Here is a 12,420-nt window from a genome sequence, read left to right on the forward strand (position 1 = left end):
TTTTTTTTTTTTTTCTTTTTTTAATAGTAGTTTTCCTTCTCCATTGAACTTTTTGGAACAGGAAAACCAGTCCCAAATTTTGTAGATAAAAATGAGGTTAAAACAAAAATGTGACCAGCATGTGTTGTTATGTGTATATCTTTGCAGGCACACACATGTGAGCATAATCACAGAGGAAAAGAAGGAGACCTAAACATTTAAATTGTACGATGTTTTAGATATGTGTAAGTCAACTAAATGCTTGATGGCACAGAGGTTAAAGTGTTTGGCTGCTAACCAAAAGGTTGGCCATTGGAACCTACCAGCTACTCCATGGGAGAAAGAGGTGGCAGTCTGCTTCTCTAAAGAGCTACAGCCTTGGAAACCTTATGGTGCAATTCTACTATGTCCTGTAGTGTCACTACAAATCAGAACCAACTCGATGGCAGTGGGTTCTGGTTTGGAAGTCAACTAAACATTAAAGATTTCCATCTCAGCTAGAAAAATCCAGGACGCAATAATCAGAAGTTTTCTGTATTCGTAGGCATTTTATCTTTTATATCCTTCTCGTGTTTTAATAACAGTTGCTTGATTATGATGTAGACTCAGTGATTTTAATCTCAGAAGAATCAGTTTCATATTTATGTTCCTTTTGAGAAACAGTCATGAGGAGGGGATGCCTTACCTGAGTTTCATGACAGTTACAAAACAATACTCATAATTAATGTTTACTCTATAGTCATTCAGGATATAGTTTCATCCAGTCTGTCTTTCTTCTGATTACCATAAATAAACCAAGATGCTGGTATCAGCTCACTAATGTTATAAAGTCCCTTTGAAGTACTCATAAAGAAAATATCATCCTTTCTACCTTACATACTGGATCCAGGGATGATGGAAGATGAAATCAGTCTTCTATATTCACTCAGTCTTGCTTAATGTATGTTGTTGTTGTTATGTGCCGTTGAGTCGGGCCCAACTCATAGCTACCCCTCCTTGGGTTTCTGAGGCAGTATCACTACGGAAGTAGATTGCCCAACCTTTCTTCTGAGGAGTGGCTGGTGGGTTTGAACTGCCAGCCTTCTGGTTTGCAGTCAAATGCCTTAGACACTAGGTGCACAGTGTTCATCAAATGTCCTGGATTGTAGCACCTTTCTGCATGAAAAAATTCATGGAATAGGATTCCCAGGAAGACACATTTGGAAACACTGTGTCATGCATATATAAAGGCAGTGAACATCTGCTTGGGTAGTGGACTTGGAGTTCTGAATTAGAGCTACTGCTTCACACAGCTTTAGAAAGAGGCCCAAGGAGGGTCTTGGCAAGATGCATGGCATCAGTCCCTGGACAAATGTGGTCAGATCTTGCCACATAATTGCAGGGTCCAGTGCAAAAGGAAGGTGCTCTGGTGGCACAATAGTTAAACACTTGGCTGCTAACCTAAATGTTGGCAGTTGAAACTGACTTAGCAGGCCCATGGAAAAAAGACCTGGCAATCTGCTTCTGGCAATCTACTTCTGTAAAGATTGCAGCCAGGAAAACCCTGTGGGACAGTTCTACTGTGTGAGAGCCCTGATGGCTCAATGGTTAAGCACTTGGCTGCTAACCGTAAACTTGGCAGTTCAAACCTACTAGCAGCTCTGTGGGAAAAATACCTGGCGATCCGCTCCTGTAAAGAGTATAGCCAAGAAAACTTTATGGACACCACTCCTTGTCATATAGGGTCACTCTGAATGATAAATGACTCAACAGCACCTAATAACATTAGTGCAAAAGGAAAATGTGAAAACAAGAAAAATTGGGAATCCCTTGTTCAGAAAGTAGGAAAAAGGTGCTGTTAAAGTACTAACATACAAAACTTTTACATTTCTCCCATAGACTCTCTCTTGATTTGTCATTGGTGTTTCCACTTGTTATTTAATTTTCTTCTGAGCAAAGAAAAATGGAAAACTTAAATTAGCATGAGTTTTGCTATTTTGTATTGGGCAATGTTAGTTTTACATGCAAGTATGAAAGTATTTAACTTATATATATCCAAAATATGCAATTCATATTTCATAGCTTGTGCATTCATATCCATTTTGTTCTTATCAGAACAGTGGAAACACTGTACAAAACAGCATCCACTCATTTCATTCCACTTCTTGGTAGACATACATTTTATGAACACTCTTTACCTTTGTCTTACTGATAATAGGGAAAATTGAATGGAAAAAGGAACTATGGTTTGGCCTCTTATTCCCTTTCCTTCTGTGTCATCCTTTTCAGAGTAAGTGGTTGACTGATAAGGGAAATAATATGAATAAGAAAGGATATGATAGTGTTCCTTAGTGGTTTGTGTTTCTTAGAGTACCATTACCTTCTTTCTGTGTTCAAAGCAAGTTCTGGTTCAGAAGGAAAGAGGCAGCCTCTTAGAACTCTCAGTGCCTCTGCAGTTACAGGCCTAATACTCTTACCTTGGACTCACTTAGGGTCTTTCTGACCTTCCATACATCATGGGTCCACCAGACGTCGTCTGTGCTGATGGGACATCACAAACACTATGTGGAGAACAGGGTAACGGGAGAGCGGCTGTACATACGATGCATGCTTCCTTTGCTCACAAGCATGCTCCATTGTTCCTTCAGACTTCATTTACAAAACATAAAGATAAAATTAATATGAATTTCCAGATAGCAGCAGCAAAGCATTAAACCAAGCATAGGACCCTTCTGAGTGCTGTGCCCTGTATGCTTGCATAGGTCACATGCCCATGAGACCAGTACTGAATAGGGTCATCTCTGAACCCTCCTGCATACTGTACTGCTGAGGGGTGTGGAGAGCTGGGTTGGGGAGACCCTACTGCCCAAGCATTCAGATGTGGGGCTCAGCACTGCCTCATACTTTGCTACTTTGGGCAAGTTATTTCACCATTTGAGTCTCCGCCTGTCTGTGTGTTAAAAAAGAATGTAATTGTTAGTTGCTGTTGAGCCAGCTCTGATGGTGTGACCCTGTGTACAACAGAATTGAACACTGCCCCATCTGACTCCATTTTCAAAAATCATTGGTATGCTTCGTTGTTAAACCATTGTGTATTTTGAGTGCTTTCTGATGCAGTGGCTCATCTTCCAGCACTGTATTGTATGAGGCTATTAGATTAGGATCCATTTCTCTTAGTTACTTTTCAGAAGTAGATCACCAGCCTTTTCTTCCTAATCTGTTTCATAGGCCAGAAGCTCTGTTGAAACTTGTCCACCATGGGTGCCCCTGCTAGTGTTTGTGATACTGGTGGCATAGCTTTCAGTTTCATAGCAACACACAAGCCACAGCAGTGTGACCAACTAACAGATGGGTTATAAGAGAATCTAATAGTACCTTTCTTTTAGGGGTGTTAGGAGGATCCAGTGAGATCACACATGAAAAGCATATGGGACCGGGTACACAGTTATCATTGCCAGGGTTGTTTCTGTTGGAGGACTCAGTGCAGTGAGTTCTGGAAACCCTTCCCATGGCTGATAGGCTGTAGTGACATCCACACCTAATGGTCATAAAACCGAGGCCCAACTCAAGCAACCCTGATGGGTGTCATTGATAGTTGGCTGTTAGCCTTCCCCCAAAATATGGCTGCACCCCTGGTCAGCATCACAGGACCTCAGAGATTGTTTTTTTTCTCCCAGTGTCCACTTTTCATATTAATCCTCTGCTCCTAATTGGGAAGACTCAAAACAAACATTAATGCTAATGCCATAGACAAGATTGCTGTTATCACAGAGAGAGTTATCAGTATTGATTCAATGAAATGAATGCTGGTGGCGGGGGTGGTGGTTATTTCACTAGACACCTCTCTGGCCTGGATGTTATGACTGTTTTGCAGAGATAAGCGCGTTCAGCCGTGCCTGCTGGCGTGCAGGCACAGGAAGCCGTGGTGCTCATGTGGGTTCATCTCCCTAGGCGTTAAGCTACACTAATTGCTTTGGAAGCTGAGTCCTTTTCCAGAGCAGCAGCATATGCTGTGTGAACGCCTGAAGCAAAGATAAAAAGCCACCCTCCTCCTCCTTTATTGAAGTTTAATAATAAAATGGAACTGTCACCATTTCCAATAAACTGTTTATTTTAATTTAGAAAAATAATGAAAACTGGCTGCCTTCTGGTACCCAGTTGTTAAGGAGTGACTTCTCTGCTCGGACAGTCTTGAACCTTCTGTTCTTTCATAGTCGCCTCTGTATGACACTCAGGTCCTGGAGTCAATGAAATCCACCACGTGGCAATAGCCTCTTGATAAAATCTGGCCCATGAAGGGCAAAATAAGTCATTTTTCAAAGTATATTAGATCATTAAATCACAAACCAGGAAGCTGGCAGGGAAGATTGTATATGGTAGAAAACGTTGCGGGATCTGCCTTTTTATTTTCTCATATAGAAAACAATCTTGTTTTGTTTTTTTTTTCTTCTTAGTGAATATGAAATTAAAAACAGTCTCCTATTTTTCTGTCACTAGGTTTTGTCAGATGACTTCCCCCCCCGCAATTTCCATGCAAGTTTAGCCCAGTACCCCTTTTATTAAGAGGGAAGTGGAGGCTCAGGTGAAGTGTCTCACTCCGGGGCATGTCACCGGCAGAACAGGCACTGCAGCTCAGGCTACTGGGCTCCTGCCTGCTACTCCAGGCACTGATGCTCCACCTACTGCTCACAGGCTCTCCCACCCCATTCCATAGGGGTCAACGGTGAAGCCTGGGAAGAAAGCTTCATTGTCTCAGACCCTCTTAGCTGGTACATGGTAGAACCAGAGCTAGGACTCAGTCTCCTGACTCCTAGTTCACTTTTTTTTTCCTCAGAGTCCGTGAGGTCTGTATACCAACTGTGTACTAATCTGTGTGCCAACTGTACATAGCATTACAATGGTAATTATATGATTGCGTTAAGTAGAACAATTTCTAAATCTTACAGGGGCCACAACCAAGGGTAGAGAAGAATAGATCTGTCATTGTGGGGGTGTGGGGAAATGCAAGGGACTCACTTCCCAGTTATTTTATTTGCTTCCAGGCACTAGCCTCAGAGTACACATGATTAGGATTCTTTGGTCAAACCACAGATTACGCCATACCAGGTATAGTCAAAGCAATAACCATTAAATCCATGAGACCCAGGAGCATACTGCATATAGGGTGCTTTTTTCCATCTGGCACAGGCACTTGGAGTGATTATGATTAAGGAGAGGAGCTTATAAAGATGAGATGAGGAGGGTCATTTTAACAGTGGGGACACTTCGGAGAGATACTGTCTTGGAAGCCAAGGTCATTGTGGTGGTTGTGATAACCAAAGTCCATTTAATTAAGTGGCCCAAATCCTGTTAAAATTGGTCATGCAAATATGCTAATGTATTAACTCACTTACCTGGAAATGCTAGAGGTGGATCTTACTTCAAGCATACCTGGACCTAGGGCCTCAAGTCACATTGTCATGATTCTATCTTAAGCTCTTGCCAGATAGCTGCTGGCTGCCCAAGACTTCCCCTAACCTTGCGCCAATTCCAGTGGAAAGAGTGAGTCGTCTTTTCCACAGTCCAACAGAAGTCCAGATATTAGATCGTATGCTCGTACTTGACTGTGGCTGATGGGAATTACAAATGGAACAGGTTTGATATATATAGGCTCACCTCCTGGCTTGGTAGGAGAGAATAGCATATGCCCCAAAGCAAATGAATTATGGAAGTGGGAGGGAGAGAAGTGATTCCCTAAGGAAAAACTGAACAAGATAAATCAATGATGGACAGTAAAAAAAATTACAGATGTTTACTAAGTGCACGGTCTTAGAGTTCCCTCTGACTCACCAGTAGTCAATGGCTCAATAAGAAGGAAGGACCGGCCTACCTTGTGGGTCAGGTTGATGCTGTCCAGTGGAATTTTCTGCAAGGATGGAAATGCTTTTTAATCAGTGGTTCCCAATGCAGAGGAGTTCTGGTGGCATAGTGGTTAAAGCATTCAGCTGCTAACCCAAAGGTCAGTGGTTCGAACTCACCAGCTACTTTGTGGGAGAAAGATGAGGAAATCTGCTTCTATAAAGATTTACAGCCTCAGACACCATATAGGGCAGTTATACCCTCTGCTAAAGGGTCACTATGAGTCAGAATCGATTTGATGGCAGTGGGTTTGGTTTTGGTCACATGTGACTACTGCAGCTGAAGAACTGAATTTTTAATTTTAGGTAACTTTAATTTTAGGCCATTTAATTAAATTTAACTGTAAATAGCTACATGTGGTTGATGACTACCATATCTGACAGTGTGGCTTGTGATTGAAGGCATATTACAAGAAATAATTCCCTCAGAAAATCAGATTTTCTGTAGAAGGAGAAATTGGCTGAGGTTTAAATGCAACCCAGAAGACCAGGGTAATGGTTGATTTGATTTGGGCTGTGGAGTTAGAGGAAAGGGATATGGGACAAGAGGGAGAAGACAGGCAGAAGAGAAAGAGAGAAAAACAGTTCTTTATCTTTGGTATCAGTTGGAAACCCTTAATTTGAAAATGATATTTTTTTCCATCTAATGTATAGATCAGATTTGTACCAGGAAGAAACAGAATTGCAGCTGACCTTGTTATAAATTAAGGGAAACTTCATGACATATTGTTATATTTTACACTGAATGTCCAGCAATAAAAGGAACTCATTGCCTAAAGCATCTTTCTGCACATGACATGCAGCTACACATGAATTAAAAGAAAAATGAAATGGGGTTACATATTATTTAAAAAAATACTTTATAAACTTGTGTGACTGAGTGCAAATAGATGCAGTTGACAGTAATGATATCGGATGAATACAATGAAATTGTAAAGACAGAGTCTGGCCATTGCCATATGAACCTGGGGCCAGTTAAAACCACACTCTGGAGGCAGCATTATTGGGCTCTGTGTCCTATAGCATTTGTGTGTGGACCACCATGATGTGACATATGTTGAGCCTGGTCCTCTCTGCAGTCGTCCTTCATTCATAATATAGTGTCCAAGGGCAGTTGTACTTAAAGAGGAGTTGATCTATTCTGACTCCTCTCTTGTCTGCCCACACATGGTTGGAAAATCCTCAGATTTAGTCACTTGCCTGTGGATCATTACCAAGTAAGGAGCTCTGGTGGCATAGTGGTTAAGGCATTTGGCTGCTAACCAGAAGGCTGTCGGTTTAAATCCACCAGCCAATCTACCAGAGAAAGATGAGGTAGTCTGCTTCTATGAATATTTACAGCCTTGGAAAACCTATAGTGCAGTTCTACTCTATCCTAAAGGGTTGCGATGAGTTGGAATAGACTTGATGACAGTAGCTTTGGTTGTGGGTTTTTTGGTTCTCCATGTCTTCAGAGAGTCCCTGTTGTGGGTTTGGAAATAGCAGAGGTAGAAAAGAGAAGTATAAGAATTGGGTTCTTGCTGGTTTGCCTGGTTCATTGGGACTCAGCATTCCTCTCCCCTGTAATTTAAGCCACTTAATCATCACCTGCGAACACAGTCCCAGCTCAGGTGCAGAGATTAAGAATGAGCTCTCTGAAGCCTGACTGCCTGGGTATGTGTCAAGATCATACCAATGCCTGGCATACATGGTACTCAAAAGAGGTAGCTGCTTTTATTGTGTTAATTTAGAGAAGCAGTAGGTATATAGCAGAAAGAGGAGGGCTTTAGAGTGGGCAAAGAAGACCTAGGGTAGATCCTGAGCCCAGGCAGCCAGGAGATAGATCACTTTGTGCAAGTATTAAGCCATCTGTCAAATGGGATGACAAGACCTCACAAGGTTGTTGTGAGGACTCAATTGCATGGTATTAATCAAGGTTCTAACATAGCACAGATTTCCATGAAAGTGGCTGGTCACTTGACACAAGGTCATAGTTACTGTGAGGGATGGGCCGACCAGAGAAAAGGATTTTATGAATCATGTGTATCCCCAAGGTTAGCTACTGACTTCATCCAGCTTGATTCCTATTAGTCCTAGGTGTCATGGAAGCCAAACAACCATCAAGAGCCCATCTAGACTTTTCACTCCACCCTGGCACCATCTTCATGAGCCAGCGGTGGTTTGGAACAGCTAAAGGAGACTAGGAAGCGAGCTGGCAGCACTTTGGAACAGCTAGCACAGACCAGGAAGCAAGCCAGTGGCAGTTTGGAGCAGCTAATGGAGACCAGGAAGTGAGCAGAGAGGTTTGAAACAGCTAAGGGAAATAGGCCTGTCAGTTTGTTGTTCTGTGGTGGCCTGTATGTTGCTGTGAGACTGGAGGCTCTACCACCAGTGTTTCAAATGAGAGTAGGGTTACCCATGGTGGACAGGGTTCAGTGGAGCTTCCAGAATAAGACAGACTCAGAAGAAGGAGGCGGCCATCCACTTTTCAAAGGACTGATCAGTGAAAACCTTATGAATAGCAGTGAAACACTATCTGATATATTACTGGAAAACTTTATGAATAACCCTGAAACATTGTCCAATATAGTGCCGGAAGATGAGCCCCTCAGGTCTGAGGACACTCTAGATATGACTGGAGAAGAGCTGCCACCTCAGAATAGAGCCGACCTTAATGATGTGGATAGAGTAAAGCTTTTGGGACTTCCATTTGCTGATGGGGCATGACTCAACATGAGAAGAAAAAGCTGCAAACATCCATTAATAATCAGGACATGGAATGTGCTAAGTATGAATCTAGGAAAACTGGAAGTTGTCAAAAATGAAATGGAATGCATGAAGATCGATATCCTAGGTGTTAGTGACCTGAAATGGACCAGTTTTGGCCATTGTGAATCAGACAACCATATGATCTACTGTGCCATGAATGACAAATTGAAAAGGGATGGCGTGGCATTCATCAACACAAAGAATGTTTGAAGATCTATCCTGAAGTACAAAGCTGTCAGTGATAGGATTTTATCCATACACCTGCAGAAAGACTGGTTAATACTACTGTTATTCAAATTTATGCACCAACCACCAAAGCCAAAGATGAGGAAATTAAAGATTTTTACCAACTTCTACAGTCTGAAATTGACTGAGCATACAATTAAGGTGTATCAGTTATCACTGGTGATTGGAATGTAAAAGTTGGAAATGAAGAATCATGAGTAGTTGGAAAATATGGCCTTGGTGATAGAAATAATGCAGGAGATCACATGACAGAATTTTGCAAGACCAACAACTTATTCATTGCAAATACCTTTTTACAACACAAACCTTGGGTATACATGTGGATTTTGCCAGGTGGAGTATACAGGAATCAGATCAACTACATCTGTGTCAAGAGGTGATGAAGAAACTCAGTATCTTCAGCCAAAACAAGGCCAGGAGCTGATTGTGGAACAGACCATCAACTGCTCATATGCAAGTTCAAGTTGAAGTTGAATACAATTAAAACAAGTCCATGAAAACCAAAATATGACCTTGATTATATCCCTCCTGAATTTAAAGGCCATTTGGAGAATAGATTTGATGCAATAAACACCAGTGACTGAAAACCAGATGAATTGTGGGGTAATATCAAGAACATCATCCATCAAGAAAGCAAAAGGTCATTAAAAAGAAAGGAAAAAAAGAAAAGACCAAAATGGATGTTAGAAGAGACTCTGAAACTTGCCCTTGTATGGAGAGTAGCTAAAGCAAATGGAAGAAATGACAAGATAAAAGAGCTAAACAGAAGATTTCAAAGAGCAGTTTGAGAAGACAAAGTCAATTATTATAATGAAATGTGCAAAGACTTGGAGTTAGAACACCAAAAGGAAGGAACATGCCTCAAGCTGAAAGAGCTGAAGAAAAAAAATTTAAGCCTCAAGTTGCAGTATTGAAAGATGCTATGGGCAATATTTTGAATGGTGCAAGAAACATCCAAAGAAGATGAAAGGAATACACAGAATCACTGTACCAAAAAGAATTGGTCAATGTTCATTCATTTCAGGAGGTGGCATATGATCAAGAACCAATGGTATTGAAGGAAGAAGTCAAAGCTGCACTGAAGGAATTGGTGAAAAACAAGGCTCTAGGAATTGATGGAATACCAGTTGAGATGTTTCATAAGTAGATGCGACACTGGAGGCACTCATTCAGCTATGCCAAGAGATTTGGAAGACAGCTACCTGGCCAACTGACTGGGAGAGATCCGTATTTGTACCCATTCCAGAGAAAGGTGATCCCACAGAATGTGGAAATTATCAAACAATATCATTAATATCACATGCAAGTAAAATCTTACTGAAGATAATTCAAACACTGTTGCAGCAGTATATTGACAGAGAATTTCCAGAACTGCAAATTGAATTCAGGAGAGAATGTGGAACGAGGCATATTGTTGCTGATATCAGATGGATCTTGGCTGAAAGCAAAGAATACCAGAAAGATGTTTATTTGTGTTTTATTGACTATGCAAAATCATTTGTTTGTGTGTATCATAACAAATTATGGATAACATTGAGAAGAATGGGAATTCCAGAACACTTAATTGTATTCTTGAAGAACCTGTACATAGACCAGGAGGCTGTTGTTTGAGCAGAACAAGGGGACACTGCATGGTTTAAAAGCAAGAAAGAAGTATATCAGGGTTGTATCCTTTCACCATACTTATTGAATCTGTATGCTGAACCAATAATCTGAGAAGCTGGACTATATAAAGAAGAATACGGCATCAGGATTGGAGGAAGGCTCACTAACAGCCTGTGATAAGCAGACAACACAACTTTGGTTGCTGAAAGTGAAGATGACTTGAAGCATTCACTGATGAAGATTGAAGACTGCAGTCTGTAGTTTGAATTACACCGCAATATAAAGAAAACAAAAATCCTCACAACTGGACCAGTAAGCAGCATCACAATAAATGGAGAAAAGATTGAAGTTGCTAAAGACTTCATATTACTTGGTTCTACAATCAATGCCAATGCAGCAGTCAAGACAATAGACAATGCATTGCATTGGGCAAATCTTTTGCAAAAGACCTCTTTCAAGTGCTGAAGAGCAAAGATGTCTGCTTGAAGACTAAGGTGCACCTAACCCAAGCCATGGTATTTTCAATGGCCTCATATGCATGTGAGAGCTGGACAATGAGTAAGGAAGACCGAAGAAGAGTTGAAGCTTTTGATTTGTGGTGTTGGTGAAGAATACTGAAAGTACCATGGACAGCTAAAAGAACTAACAAATCTGTCTAGGAGGAAGTGCAGCCGGAATGCTCTTTGGAAGAGAGAATGGGCAACTTCGTCTTACCTACTTTGGTCATGTTGTCAGAAGGGACCATTCCCTGGAGGATATCATGCTTGGTAAAGTGAAGGGTCAATGAAAAAGGGGAAGGCCCTCAGCAAGATGGATTGACACAGTGGGTGCAATGATGGGCTCAGGTATAGCAAGAATCATGAGGCTAGCACAGGACTGGGCAGTGTTTTGTTCTGTTGTACATAAGGTCACTGTGAGTTGGAGATGACGCAACAGCACCTAACAACAACAACGGCACGATCTTGCCATCAAACCTGCAACCCATTACAATGACCTATAACCATTGCTACTTCCTGAGATGATCCAGGCAGAGGCTTCTTATGACCACTGGTCACAGTCTAGGGTCAGTCTCTGTGATCTGCTCTTATTCTGTGATGAGTGTCAAGCTTTTTAAGGCAGTGTGGGCTCCATGGCACATCATGTGTGGATTATACTGGCTGAGTTCCAACTGTGGGTTTAGGGCATTGTTGGGTCCCAGAATGTGGCAAGGAAAGCCACCACTCAGCTGAGAAGTCATGGGCAAATTGTTTTCCATGAGCTCACCCTCCCTTTCTCCCTTCTGATGACAGCTCCAGCTGGTTTGCCTAGCAGACAAGGGTGTGGATATCTTTGGGAAGAGATTAAATTCATATCAGTAGAAGAGAAATAGTTTAGGAATGGATCAGTTGGAAAATAATGTCTAGATATTTATGCCGCTGTGGACATGGTCTCTGGGCATTGTGTGTACTTACACGTTCCTGAACAAGCCCCTTAACTTGCTGTTACCCCTTTGTTAGGAGGCAGAAAAGTGTGGAGTTTCACGGTTACTTTCTTTCCTCTCCTGTATTCTCCAGCTTCTATAGAATGAACGTAGCCAGCAGGCACCTTGGGCCTTCTTGGTCAGAGTCTCTTTCCCTTTTTGTCTCCTCTTTGAAGCTCACCTGTATTTCCAGCCTGGGTCCCCTGCCATGGTTACAATTCTCATTTTATGACCCAGCCTTCATCTTTCTCTCCAGAAGCATTCACTGAGTACTTTCTAAGTGTCAGACATGTGGGAGACACAGGAGACAGGGTAGTGAACAAGGGTTAGCCTGTCTTTAGGAATCTCAGTCTCCAGTGGGGACAGACTGTAATCAGACAGATACACACCTGAAGGGCTAAGTGCCAGGTGACATGAATGTGGGGTGCAAGGGCAGCATTCCAAGCTGTCTCAGAGGCAGCTAGTCAGGGAAGGCTTCCTGGGGTAGGGGTGGGAGTGAGGAAGTGG

The 12,420-nt window shown here is 41.9% G+C and overlaps 1 protein-coding gene across 1 annotated transcript in view; it reads left to right on the forward strand.

Annotated features, from left to right (window-relative positions):
• The window catches only part of CACNA2D3 (calcium voltage-gated channel auxiliary subunit alpha2delta 3), a 1,513,414-nt gene that overhangs the window by 868,626 nt on the left and 632,368 nt on the right, over window positions 1–12,420 (forward strand). The window lies entirely within an intron of this gene.

Source organism: Orycteropus afer, unplaced genomic scaffold (genome assembly GCF_000298275.1).
Source record: "Orycteropus afer afer isolate SDZICR_OR568_19922 unplaced genomic scaffold, OryAfe1.0 scaffold00041, whole genome shotgun sequence".
Classification (NCBI taxonomy): domain Eukaryota; kingdom Metazoa; phylum Chordata; class Mammalia; order Tubulidentata; family Orycteropodidae; genus Orycteropus; species Orycteropus afer.